The sequence below is a fragment of the Micropterus dolomieu genome, linkage group LG08 (assembly GCF_021292245.1).
Source record: "Micropterus dolomieu isolate WLL.071019.BEF.003 ecotype Adirondacks linkage group LG08, ASM2129224v1, whole genome shotgun sequence".
In the NCBI taxonomy this organism is placed as follows: Eukaryota; Metazoa; Chordata; class Actinopteri; order Centrarchiformes; family Centrarchidae; genus Micropterus; species Micropterus dolomieu.
The window spans coordinates 5390319-5405374 of record NC_060157.1 but is presented as its reverse complement, the minus strand read 5'-3'; the positions used below and the strand labels follow the sequence as shown (position 1 = coordinate 5405374).

At 38.0% G+C, this 15056-nt stretch overlaps 1 long non-coding RNA gene across 1 annotated transcript; it reads left to right on the top strand.

The window, feature by feature from the left end:
* Positions 1–10317: 10317 nt before the first annotated feature.
* On the top strand, positions 10318–14224 carry LOC123975382. The gene is made up of 4 exons (XR_006826045.1): positions 10318–10426; positions 12565–12704; positions 13149–13176; positions 13698–14224. It is a non-coding gene; the product is annotated as an uncharacterized LOC123975382 (long non-coding RNA).
* The last annotated feature ends 832 nt before the right edge of the window (positions 14225–15056 follow it).

Genomic DNA, 15056 nt, shown 5'->3' with positions numbered 1-15056 from the left:
ATTTCCTGATAACTGCACCGACAGTTGATCTTTTCTCTCCAAGTTGCTTTCCGATTCTCTTGTAGCCCATCCCAGCCTTGTGCAGATCAACAATCTTGTCCCTGATGTCCGTAGAAAGCTCTTTGGTCTTGCCCATGGTGGTGATGTTGGATGCTGGTTGTTTGGGTGTTGACAGGTGTCTTTTATACAGGTAACGAGGTGAGGCAGGTGTATTTGATGTAGATAATTTGTTGGGATTGGGGCTGTGTCTTAAAGAAAGACTAACTGGCTTGTAGGAGCCAGAATACTTGCTGTTTGGTAGGGGGTCATATACTTGTTTTTCCTCATCAGATGGTTATCAATTTTTATAAATTCATATGATGTGATTTTCTGGAATTTTCTTTGGGATTCTGTCTTTCACTGTTAGAATGTACATATGATTAAAATTGTAGATCGTTGCATTCTTTGTAAGTGGGCAAACCTGCAAAATCAGCAAGGGGTCAAATACTTATTTCCCCCACTGTATTTACTTTTTCCTAATATTTATTTTTATGGAATTTGTTTATTTTATATATTTTTTATTATTGTTTTATTTTGTATTAACACACACAAACACAACTTTTGCTGTTTTATTTCCTTATCTAATGAAATATGTTCTTTCTCTATCTTATGTTCTTTATATGTAGCTTTGGCAGTATTGGGGTGGTGATGGTGCATAGATAAGATGCACCATGCTTAACCCCTAGTTGCTCCAGAGGCGTGCGACCTCTGACATGTGTAGCAATTGTAAGTCACTTTGGATAAAAGCGTCAGCTGAATGTACAACTAATCAAACACATTAATCCTGTAAACATTTACTACTACTTAATATAAAAGACAGACAACTAAAAGTAAACATTGCTTAGTTGTTATTGAAGTCTGATAAAGTTGAGGGGAAGCTTGTAGGTGAAGGTTTTTGGCAGGAAACGGAACCAATTAAATGGACATCCAAGTGAACACTTGAGGCACCGCTGGACTCATTTTTCAACATTTTGAAAGAAACTGAACAGCAACCATTCTTTGAGCTGTTTTTCACCTCTGATAAATAGTAGCCGTATTTGTAGGTTAACACTAAACACAAAAGCTATGATTGCATTGTAGGAAACTGTTGTATATCACAAAATGAATATGTCTGGATTTCTGGCTGCTGATTAACCATTAACGACTTCAGGCTCAGGTACTCTTAAGTGGACATAAGACATTTTAAAGAATAAACTATTAATTTATTGTTAGTAAAATGGTGCGTACATTATTTAAAAACTTAAATTAACTCCTACTTAAAAACAAAATTGGTCATGAAAAACCAAGTCAACATCAGCAAAACCAAGGAGCTGATTGCTGATTTTAGGACACACACCCCTGCCTACATCAGTGAAGCAGATCGAAAGTTCCTGGGAATCAGCATCAGAGAACTTGACATCTCACATCTCCACGTTGGTGAAGAAAGCTCAGAAACGGCTGTAAGGCTTATGGAAACTTAAGAATGCAAAGTTCCCACGCCAAGTTCTTGTTAACTTTAACTGAGGATCAATAGAAAGCATCCTGACCAGAAACACCACCAACTAGCATGGCATGTGCACAGTCCAGGACCGGAGAGCTCTGCAGCATGTGATTAAAACTGTTTAGAAGATCAGTGGTACCCATCCGTTATCTACCAGCAACAGCCTGTTCATTTGTTGCTGTCATACAACCCGACTACAGAGCAACTTTCCCCAGGCTGTGAGACTTCTAAATTCATCCTCAGCACTCCACCATATAAATTTTATTTTTTAATTTTACAATTGTATGAATTTTAATATAATACTTGAATAATTTAAGAAAAAAGCATTAAAACTCGATTTATTAACAGCTGGTATAATCCAGGCCAGAGATGAGCCAGATCACCATGTGAAAGTCTGCACACAAAGTCTGAGCAGACTGAGTTCATCCTGCAAGCATTTACTGCTAATCACTATGAAAAGCCTCTAGTATATCCTCTAGCTGTGCTCAGAGGCAAATCAACTACAGGAGGTATTCTGGTACTGCAAGATGCAGGGTGTTTTGTAAAAAAATACAGACAATAAGATGTAAACGTTGTTTGAGTTTTTGAGAAGTTTAATGTCAACAAAGCATCATAAAGTTGAGCGGAAGTTAGGAAACAGGAAACTTGGCAGGAAATGGAACAATCGAGGCACTACTTGGACTCTGATAAGTAAGTGTACAATAATCATTAAGGCTTTACGTCTTTAAGACATTGATACAGCACACTGATAACATAAGAAATGTACAATGACGTTGAGTTTCATTTATAAATGCTGCAAATTATAAATGCTACAAAAGAGGTTTTATTGTTAGATTAAAGGCACAAAACACAACCACAGAGCTGAATTAGGCACAAAGCCAAAGTTTACCACAAATTCACTTCAATTGAATTCCCAAGCAGAGAAACGCCCATTTTACTTCCGAATGAGAAGCCTGTTCCCAGCACCTTCGCCTCTACACCTGTCAGACTGATGCAAGCACCAGTGTCTACTGCCAGACCGACTTTAGCTTTCACTGGACCAGCAGAAGCTGAAGCGCTGGCCAGTTCTGCTTTAGCAAAGGCTCTGGCACCTGACGCCAGAGAGGCCCCGACTCCTGCGCTGGCATTTGGCCCTTTGGCCACAGCATCAAAAACGCTCCATTCAGCACGAGCAAGGCCCACTCCTGCCCCAGCGTACACTCCTGCTTTGGGAAGGCGCTTCATGGGTTTATCTTCAAATGCATCTGCAAATACCCCGGCATCTGCATAGGTATCAGTAGCAAAAGCTTTAGGAGGCCGGTCAAAGGTGTCAATCATCTCCACCAATCCGGCTGTACCAACAGAAACTTCCGCACTTGCTGCTGCAACTGCACGGGCTGCAAACAAAGAGAAACTATATTTAATCTCAAAGACAACAAAGAATAAAGATATCACTGGAAAAAAAAGTTGGGTGGTGTAGAGTAGGAAAATTGCTATTATAGTTTGAAAAAACAACATATCCTCACAACAATACGACAAAATAGTTCGACCGTCAGTGACTCCAAAACAACACATATGACCGTTGGAAGCCACGTGTCCAGTGATAGGTGTACTGGACTACGTTATGTGAGTAAAGTGACGTTAAACACATGACCTAAGTAAAGTTATTTAACCTACTATTGCCACTGGAGAGAACAATAAAAGAATATATGTGTCCTTATAAGCTGCTTGAATGATTGACCTAGGGTTGTTTTTCTCATGAACTATTGCAAAAATGTTGTTATATATTGAAAAGAATTACATCAGTTACAGTCAGATTATTTTAAGAGAGTCATAAAGAATTAGGTTTAAGTCATTTTCCAAAACTAGAAACTTATATCAGGAGGAAGCTGCTGCTGCACTCTAGCTGTGACTTCAAAGCCCACTTTTGTCACCACTTTCTCAGTCTCATCCCAGGTCACAGAATATAACAGATATATCAGTCCACAGAAGACCATCTGATTTTCTGTACTTCATTCTAATTTGTTGGGCTTGATCACTCCAACCAGCTTTTTTCAATTCCATACAACCTTTTAATACTGATGTGTCAGACAGCATTTTCTTATTGGTTGAACATGCTATATTTAAATATTTGTGCAGATGTCAGACGCCTTTCTTCTTCTTCTGTTTAATCTCAACAACCCAATTCTTTAATTGTTTCCTAAAATATAAAAAATTTAACTTAAATTCTATGTGATAAAAACTGTTTTAAAAGTTTATTATACTTACCCTCAGCTTCTACATCTGAAAGAAGGAAAAGTGAAATTTAGTTATTTGCTTTCATTGTTGGAACAACATGTGAATATACACTTTCACTTGGTGGAAAGGTTTTCCAGGGGAAAACATGTGACGTAATGCTCGTAGTGCTAACTGGGGTGCCCCTTTGTGCAAAAAACAGGATGAAAAACTCAAAAAAACCCCACAAATGGTACACTGAGTTTGCACTTATTCTTCTAGATAAGATTTGCCTACCTGACCATTTCAGAGAACCTTTTACAGACTGAAAAAAAAAAAGGATAAAAGTTTCTCAGTGAGAACTGCCTCAGGTAGAACACAAATAACTCTACAGATCTATTGCAAATTGTATTTTATATTATAATGTGTCTTTTATTTCATTAGAAAACATTTTATTTGTTTATCAATGGTGAACCAGTGATGAGAAAACCTTTTTTTCTACTCTGTAAGATTTGCAACATTAAAGCAAGGAAAACAAGATCCAAGTAACATCATTATTCTGGACTGAATAAAAACAGTCAATTTAAAACATATCAATTATCGATACATACTGCATGTATTCATGATCACTTAGCATTGCGACTGGCTGTTTGGTTTACAGGAGATATTAGATGCAGCGTGCTCTCAGTTTAACTGCTGGACTACACCCACTGGAGGACTGATAACAAAACGAAAGTATGAAACTAGCTTTAATAACAGCTCAGAACAAAGAGGCACAGTATGGGGGTGGGGTTTATTGTCACATTTTCTTAACTATCATAAAACTACTTCTATAGAAACATAAAAAGTAAAGGTAGGAAGCAAAAATACACAAAAGGAATCCTCAACATTTAACAGTTGGTCTGCATTTTACTTTAAAGTTTCAGAAACAGTGTGTGACAGACATTTTTGCCAATTTGGCTTCATGTTTTGGATTTAACCAGCTGAATTTCAAAGCTCAGAGATGGAAATATACTGAACAAAATTATAAACGCAAGACTTTTTTTTTTTGCTACCATTCATCATGAGCTGAACTCAAAGAGCTGAGACTTTCATTTCCAGTGAAACTCGACATTTTTGAGTGGCTTTTTATTGTGGCCAGTCTAAGGCACACCTGTTCAATACCCATGCTGTCTGATCGGCAAAGGAGTGCTCACTGACGTAGGTTTTGTGAACAATATTTGAGAGAAATAGGCCTTTTGTGTAGAGAAAGTCTTAGATCCTTGAGATCAGCTCATGATGAATGGGGGCGTTTATAATTTTGTTCAGTGTATTTATTTATTTTTTATTACAGTTTACTTCCACACTGTATGACAGTAATACACACATCTCAATACACACATGTCTGTTTTTTTCACCATTTCATTGCAGCTATATCTAAAGAAGCTTAAAATCAAGGGCAACTGGACTTGGTTGAAAATACTCAAAGACGTTTCATCCCTCATTCAAGAGACTTCTTCAGTTCTGACTGACAGGGAAACTTAAATATTTAATCATGGGGGTGGTGATGGGCAGTGGATAAGATACATGTCTTTGGTGTGAGAAACCAATTCCCACTGTGACAATTCCAACAATTTGTCCCTGAGCAAGACACTTAACCCCTAGTTGCTCTAGAGGCGTGCGACCTCTGACAAATATTGCAAGTGTAAGTCGCTTTGGATAAAAGTGTCAGCTAAATGAATAAATGTAAATGTTATGTAATGTAACCTCAGTGGGATCGTTGTCAAGATGACTGAGAACCTTCACAGACATTGCAGCTAAATATTTTATACTATAATGTATAAATGTAAGTAGAACAGGACTCCAGAGATGGGGCACACGCCTTCTTCCTTGCCTCCTAACCTCTCTGTTAAGGAAATGATTCACACCGAGCCTTCAAAGGCAACTGTCAGCCTTCCTTCTTTGCTGCTTAAGTCTCAAGAGCACAACCAGTTAATGACGGCTCATAAACTACTGTAAGTCAACACATCCCCCACTCTCAAAACAATAAAGCTGTAACCTGTTTTTAACTTACAGATGTGATGGACATTTAATACTTTACTGTGTTTACTGTTTCACCCTGCATGCTTCATCAGAATAGACCAGTGTTTCACTGTGTGGTATTTGATTATTTTATTATGTTACAGCTTGGTGAAGTTTCCCATTGGAAAGATGCTCGTTAGAGAGTTTTCTTATCAGACTGTTCTTGATAGGCCTTGATCTCAAGACAGCTGGTCCCTACTCCCTTCCTCCCTTGGATAGCTGCGTAATACCCTTACAGTATAAAGTAACCTGTTTCTTCACTGGCTCTTTGTCTTACGCTCTGCAGACTGTTTTGCACTCTGTATGTTTGTCTGACCCTTTGCAAAGAATAAAACCCTTAAAAGACATCTGGATTGGACTCTTTATTTCCATTTCACAGAGCAGAACCATAATGTGCAATGCATTCAATGACAGCTTAAACTACTGTAAGTCAACAAACCCTGCAGACTCTCAAACCAGTTTAGGGTTTCTGGCCCCCTTTTAAGGAGAGTTCTGATAGGCTGTTCAGGGAAACGCTAATCGCTGGTTAATGTCCCTTTTGTCAGTTTAACAGTCAGACACTGAGAGGCTGTTGCCAAAGGTGGCCAGTTTTACGATCAAGCTGCCCAGAGACAGCACTTAGGGAGAGAAACCCGCCCTCTCTTGGGGTCTCTTCAGTCGTCTGTTGAAAGTTGATCTCAAACCCCCTCCTTCTCTCTGGGAGAGAAAAGAGGAGTTGAGTCTCCAAAATATTTTCTATAAAATGCACAAATCCACACTGTTGTTCACTACAACAGAGAGACAGGCAGGCAGGCAGAGACAACTGGGGGTAACAAGAGAGGCAGGCCGGCAGAGAGAAAAGCTAAACCTAAGAACCAGAAAAACCAAAAAAAGTCTCAGGCCAACTTCAGGCGGGGCAAAACAATTCAGGAGGTTCAATTTGTGGGGCCTCAGGTGGACGACTGGACGGCAGAGCTGAGGACCGAGGGCTGAGCAGCGGGGCAGAGGTCCTCGGGCTGACTGGACAGCAGGACTGGAGCAGGAAATGGGCTGAGGGCTGGCAGCACTAGCCGAACAGGTTAAAGGAAGGACAGGCGAAGGACTAGCAGCGCTAGTCGAGCAGGACACAGACAGGACAGGCGGAGCACTAGCAGCGCTAGCCGGGCAGGACAAGAGGATGCTTCCCAACCTGCAACTAGCAGGCCGAGAACAAGTCCTTTGAGGGCTAGCTAACTGGGGAATTGACGGCCGGAGGCTAGTGGTCCGGGTGTTAACCGACTCCAGGCTAACAGACTGAGGAACCGATGATGACTTGGCTGAGTCTGCTACTCCTGGCTGTGCAGCCAGGCTCTTCCAGGCGAGAGATACGATTGCTGCCTTATGGCTAACATGACTAGCCCCATACCTCATATTCCTCAGCGTCAGAAGATCTCTCAGCACATCAGATTGTTCCTCAGTAAGAGTGTCTGCTGGGCTCTTATTTGGTCCGGTCATTCTGTCAGGGTTCCGTGGGTGAGTGCAGAGGAGGTGTGAGCCCAAACGCAAGACACTGGAGCAGTTAACAGGTAACAGGCTTACAGGCAGTAGATGGGAAAATCCAACAGGCTGACAGAACACTCTTCCACACGAACACGACTGAGTATAACACACCACAATGGTCCACCACAGGTTCAACGTTTCAATCATTAAAAAATATCATGTGTTATTTAGAAAAATAATTACATTTTTGAATACCATAAGAAATATTAGTGTTGGTACAGACAGAATAGGCGAGTTGTGATGCATTCATTTGGTTTATGTTTGTGTTTTACATCTCACACTTTTATACAAACTACTCATATTTGTCTGCAGCTAAAAAAATGTTTTTAAACCTCTGCAACATACTCACTGAATGTGATTACGGTTGCTGTATATTTCCATTTAGGGACTCTAAAACAAAACTATAGTGTCTCTACGAGTCAATGTGGTCAGGGGCAGATCAACTGTAGATCTTTTTCTGCTTCTGCAAACTGCAGGGTGTAACATCCAGCACAAGTGTGGCTGTCACATGAAGGTGACACATAGTTCACTAGTTCATTGCAAGAAACAGCCTCCTGCAGTTGCTTGTCTTTGATTAAAAAAAGAAGCTGTCGCAAACATTTACAGACCTCCATGATATTCTGCTAATTTTATTGATGATTTTGCTGAACTATTCTCTGTTATATCAGTTGATGCCATGGTTGACAAGCTTATAAACCCAGTAAAGCAGATAGCATCAGAACGCATCTCCACTGAGAAATGTAATGAATTAGCGTGTTTCTTTAGTGAAAAAATAACAGGTATTAGACGGACCATTAGAACTACACAGTCCAACAAGGTTTCTGTACCGTTACCACGACCACCAGACAGAACTCGGTTATTATGTCGCAATTTATTACAATTGATAAAAAAGTCCTAGAAGAAAGAGTTCAACATCTTAAAGCATCTACTTGCTGTCTTGACATAATGCCATCAGACTTTTTAAAAACAATTCTTAACTCCATATTAATGGACCTACAGCAAATAGTTAATAGCTCTCTGCAATCAGGCATACAGTGTCTCTAAATCAATGTGGTCAGGGGCAGATAAACTATAGATCTTTTTCTGCAACTGCAAACTGCAGGGTGTAACATCCAGCACAAATGTTGCTGTCACATAAAGGTCACACATAGTTCACTAGTTCATTGAAAAAAACAAAAGTAAAGGTCCTTTAGTAAAAAAAAGAAAGAAAGCAGTTTAAAATAAATTTTTCATTTTCAAATGCATCAGCATTTTTTGTAAATTTATTCTTCCTTAATCTAACATTTTCATTGTTTTCCAACAATTGTACTTTGCTGCTGATCTATAAGTAAGATGTGGTCTCAAGGAAGAGTTTAAAGGTCTATAAAGACCAAACAACCTACAGCTAAGAGTACAAACAGAAATTACTTTGAATGTGAGTATTGTTTTAAGATAGACTTGAAATAAAAACTGTCTTTTCTGTAGGTTTATTCAGTCATCTTCAGTCATCAATCAGATGGACTCACAACGACACACAGAAGCACTCAAATAAGTAATGATGTCTGAGAGATGCTGTTATTGATCTGGCTAATGGTTAAACATATCTCATCACAATTACATGTTGTCATTAAAGTCTCAGCAGTTCAGAAAACAGGGATGATTTGGCTGTTACTTCCACATATCCAGTGCCACATCATACATGAGTCCAGGGTTTAATGTGAATCATTAAAAACGGTCAAAGCATCAATATTCTTTAAGCTGACGTGTCTTTACCTTTTTCCCATCAATTTTTCTTGGCTTGTCCAAGTATGTTAGTTAGTTAGTTAGTGTTCAGTTCTTACCTTCAACAATGTAAACTGGGGCAAACTGGAGTTTACAGAGCAAGCTGTGACCTGAATGCCTGTACAAGAGGACATTACATTTACTTATATTCATATCCTTTAGACCCTAACCACAACCACTACTTCACTCATTCACTCACTCACATATCGGCCACCACTTATCCTGTGTACAAGGTCACCATTTACTTTATACATCTACTCAGAAATAGTTTACTTTTTGCTTCACTACAAGTTACTGGTTACTTTGCAAATTATGATTTTACAAAAATATCAGCAGCGTATAAAATAAACCAGCAGTCTATAAACTATTTAAAATTACCTTCACCTCAAAAAGGAAAAAGTGGCTTGTGATTGGCTTTGTGTTTTACACAAAAAGCCAAGACGCGATAGCCTATCAGCGATGTGATTGTAAACTACTTTTATGAAATTAGCTTTTTACTTTAGTTTTTGAGATTACAACATTGATTTATCTTCACTGGAGCTTCTCGGCAGCTAGCTTCCGTGTGCATCTGGTTCCAATGTTGTTGTTAGCGTCGGTGGGCACCCAGAGCTCTGTAGGACAACTGCATATTTATATAAAAAATGGATAAAATTTGACATTACTTAGATAAAAGAAAGCGAGGAAGTTGAACTACTTGGTGAGTTCAGAAAATATGTGTCTGTAATGTTATTCCAGCTATCGTTGTGCCTTACTGTGAACAAGTTAGCATAGCATAGCCCTGATTGGTCCAAACTCCATTCAGAAAACAAACCTTTAAAAAGTTGTTGTCCTGCTGATTTGCTGACAGAGCTGACCAAGCATGAATTCATATGTTTAACAGATCGGCATCATGTTGTAGTTATTTTGGCATTAATTAGATCTGTTTATTGCTATAAAATCACAGCAAAATGTCTACTTTGGGTTCATACAGCTTTAGTAATCTCGGGTTGTGTTTATTCGCATTGTGTGTGAACATTTGGCAGTAGTCCAGCGATAAAACCCCCCCGAGGAAAGCGTTCATAACATCCTATTTCACCCATGATCATGATGACAACACAGAGAGCACAAAGAGCACAAATTTTAGAATGGATTTTGAGATTTTCTTACTAATATTTAAAACATTGAATGGCCTGACACCATCTCAAATATGTTTTTAGATATGTCCCTCCCTAGCAGGTCCCTCAGATCCTCTGCAGCTGGCCTCCTAGTCAACCCAAGGATTTCAGCAGAAACGCATGGTGAGTCAGCCTGTTGCCAAAGTTGCACTAGTCTCTGGAACAGTCTGGCTGGGGGACCTGAGAGACTCCAACTCTGAGGGCATTTTTAAAAGAAACCGTAAGAAATATATTTTAAAGCTGGCTTTAATCCTCATTTGTTCTGTCAAAGCCATCATTAGTTTAATACTTTTTTATGCCTGTAGTGACTTTTATTTATTTTTATTTATTTTTTTAACATTTTGTTGTTCTCTTGTTGTAATTTTTGTCTTAAAATAATAGTTTCTATTTTTGGTATGTTACTTTCTTGTCTGAGCTTCTTTAATTTTGCTCTTTGATGCACTTTGAGCTGCATGTTTGTATGGAACGTGCTGAGCTGAAGAGAGAAAACAGCTCTCCATGTAATCTTTTATGCAGTTTATGGAGAGAGCGCACAGTTAAATCCTCCAACCACTCTGACAAAACACTCAGAGTCAGAAACTCAAATCCCACAGCTAGAAACCAATGGAAGAATTAATAGTTATAGTTAATAATATAATCAGAATAGATGTTGTTAGAAATAGTTTTAGTTTTAAATCAAACATATTATGATGAGTGGAAACAGGCAGAAAAGGCAAGTTGTGATGCATTCATTTGGTTTATGTTTGTGTTTTACATCTCACACTTTTATACAAACTACTCATATTTGTCTGCAGCTAAAAGAATATTTTTAAACATCTGCAACATACTCCCTGAATGTGATTACGGTTGCTGTATATTTCCATTTAGGGACTCTAAAACAAAACTATAGTGTCTCTACGAGTCAATGTGGTCAGGGGCAGATCAACTGTAGATCTTTTTCTGCTTCTGCAAACTGCAGGGTGTAACATCCAGCACAAGTGTGGCTGTCACATAAAGGTCAGACATAGTTCACTAGTTCATTGCAAGAAACAGCCTCCTGCAGTTGCTTATCTTTGATTAAAAAAAGAAGGTGTCGTGAACATTTAACCCAAAAAGTGAACCTCTCTAATCTAAATCACATAAAGGTCACACATAGTTCACTGCAATTTTTCATTCTCAAATACATCAGCATTCTTAGAAAGTTTATTCTTCCTTAATCTAACATTTTGAGAAACCTGGGAGACCAGGAGTTCGACAACGTCTGCCTCCCTTCTTTTAATTGTTTGCCTGTTTGTACTGCCTTATCTGGTTTTGACCTTTGCCTGCCTTGGGGTATGGCAAGCCTTCAGATGTTTTTTTGGAAATAAGTCATTGAACTGATCCTGTCTGCCTGTTTCTGTGTGGTTGCTGTCCTGTTGCCTGTATTCACTGGCCCCTGTCTTGTGTGGTTTCCTTTAAAACAATAAGAAATATTTTAATTTGTTTTACATTACATGTCTTGGACATGTTTTCTATCTGTGTGTCTCTGGATGGAATACATAATAATTAACCCCCACCCCACTCTGGCATTTCAGAAGCTTTTTACTTTTGCTTTCTGTTTGACAGGATGGAGCGAAATAACTCAGAATGAAACTCTCCCCACTTCAGTCAAGCGTAAACAACTTTGAAACATATTCTTATAAACAGGAAGGTCAAAAGCCCCTGTAAGACTCATGGTACCTGTGTTGCCTAAGATTTATATTTTCTGAATATTTTCCACAGTAAAATAATCTAAAGCGGCAATGAAGTGCTGAAACAAACAACAAGACCTATAGAAATATGTGTAATGCTGCCATGCAGTGTGAAATAAATGTTTCTCTAATGTAAAGGGAAACTTAAGAACAGCTGAAATGTTTTTCTGTTCATGTCACTGAGCTTTGACATTCAGCTGCTTAAATCCAAAATGTAAAGCAAATAGGCCCAAAATGTATTTAACTTTTAAAAGGAGTATTATCAAATTTGGTGCACATTCATGTTATTCTCAGGATGACTTGTAATCACTTTGTTAAAACTCAACTTTTCATTTCAAGCCATCAACAGGTCAAATTTTAATACTTTGGTTTGTAACCAAATTCCTTCAAAACTAATGGCATGTTAGCATGCTGACATTAATATTTAGCTCAAAGTGTGGCTGTGCCTCACAGAGCTGCTAGCATGGCTGAAGACTCTCAGTCTTGTTTTAATCTCACAAGAAAAATCTTTTTTATCCCTTTAAAGTGTTTTTTTTAACCGTATGGTTAGACAATAAATTATGTGTTGAGGATTTCTATTGTGACTGTTTGCTTTACTGTCTATCTTTACTTTTTTTTTTTTTTTTATCTTACTTTGTTTTTATGATAGTGAGGGGAATGTGACCACGGGCCCCACCTACTTTCTGCCCCCTTTTTTTTTGAGCTGTTGTTTTACACTTTGCAGTTTGGTATTTAAGCCCTTCAATGGATGTAGTCTTGCATCTCCTATAAACCAAGCTACCTCATTAGGTAAGTAATTCTTGTGAGGTTTAATATGCAAACAAATGTATAGATGTTTAATGCTATGACTGAAAGTTTACAATAAATACCAAATGGTGCAGTATGTATCAGTAATTAATATTTTCTAATTGACTGGTTTTTCTTGTTACAGAATAATGAAATTTTATTTTTATCTTCTTTTGTTTATTTATTTATTTCAGGTTTATTTAACAGGGACAATGTACATAATAATACATAAATAAATAAATAAATAGTGTGCCAAAATGCTAATTTACATCTGCTGTCCCTGGACAGATCTTTATATGTCACACCAGTCCTGCTGGTACCTGACACACATGCCGCCATTGTCCTCCTGTGTACAGTTCTGACTCACTTCATCAACACAGTTCTGTTGGTTTACCACTGATGAGCAAATGCATAATCTGCTCCTGACATTCCTGCTCTTTCTTTCAGAGTAAACGACTTCTCCTGAAGATGTCAGGTAAGCAAACACTATTAATAATAAGTGCATACTATCCTCCAATAAATATAGAATAATGAGGTCTTCTGGGGAGACAGATTACATTTTAGTAAACGTTTAGTTTACAACAAATAAAATTACAAAACACTGTTTTATTGAACTACATACACTATAAAAGTAAACATAATAAGATGATCAAAAACCACACACTGAAACATTGGTGTATACTAATGGAGCATGCAGGGTGAAACAGTAAACACAGTAAAATATCAAATTTACATCACACACCTCAACCCAACAAATTAGGATGAAATCCAGAATATCAGATGGTCTTTGGTGGACTTCTGTTTGGAACAGGGATGTGACAAAACTGGTCTGAAGTCACAGAGGGCAGCACACTTCCTCCAGAAGTTGATGTTTGGAAAAGGATGAAAGCCATGTTTTATGATTACCCTTAAATAATTCCTTTTTAATGAAATTCTTAACAAACTTTTTCTCAAAATACTACATTTGAATTATGATTTATTGTCATTTTCTCATAGTAGGGGGCTTTGAGATCATAGGGCCCGACGCCAGTGCAGAAGTCGAAGCCTCTCTGACATCTGTCAGCATCAAAGTCTTTGGCAAAGCACAACTGGCCAGTGCTTCACTCACCGCTGGTCCTGTGAAAGCTACAGTCGGTCTGGCAGCAGATACTGGTGCCAAGATCAGTTTGGCAGGTGTAGAGGCAAAGGTGTTCGGGACAGGCTTCTCCTTTGGTCGTAAAATGGGCCTTTCTTGGCTTGGCAATGGGATTGAATTAAATTTGTGGTAAAATGTGGCTTTGTGCCAAATAGGCCTACTGCTCTTTGTGATTAAGACTTTTGCCTTCTATTCAAACAATGAAAGCATTCAACTGCAGCATTTACAAATGAAACTTGTTGTGACAGTAGTGTATGTCTTCTCTGTAGATAAACATTTGAACTTGATATGTGATTTTCAGTCTCTAATTCTTTAGAGAACAGAGAAAACAAAAATTACCAGTTTCTGTCTAAATAAAGTACACAAATGAGATTTTTGTACTTTTACAGCATTGCCTTTTTTGTTCCTTTTCCTGCCAACGACTCATCCATCTACTTTCACTCAACTTTATCATGCTTTGTTGACATTGAACTTATCTAATAATCAATGCTGACTTCTTATGTATTTTTAATTATCGATTTTGTGTGAAGCTGTAACCTGCAAAAGATAACTGCTATTTATCAGTGGGGGAAAACAGCTCAAAGAATTTTTGGACATTGTAGATTCTTCAAAGTGAGTCCTTTTTAAAGCTTTTAGTTTTTGTTCACATTTTCAGGTATGGATGCAGGTATGTTTGTACAGTCCAGTAATCTTGTATTTTTAGTTTGAAAAGCCAAATATATGTATGAGTGGTCTAGAAAGGATACAGAAATGGCTTCAATGTAAATAAACAGTACTGCTGCTTATGATATAACTATAGTGCACTAACTACACAAAGGAAATGATATGCTAATCATAAAACTAATTAACCTAAGAACTCTAAATACTTACAGGGATTACAGAAATGACGTCAACAGGAATAGGAATAATCTAACCTATAAATGCAGTTACAGGCATTAGTCTGGCTTTAGCTTACTGAACAGGAATCACAGGTGCCTACTTGTGGCAAAAACATAACAGACAGCAGTCACTCGAAATAAAGTAGAAACAATAGAACAGTATTTCCTTCAAACCAGTTACATAGAACTATTAAACACATATATCATGAATATGCAGTGACTGTAATTGAATTATTACAGTAACAGATGGAAAATGAGATTTGATTTTTAACATGTTGCAGTTTTAAATAACATTTAAGCTAGTGGAACTTTATTTAGTCCTCAGGTCAAACATGACTGATT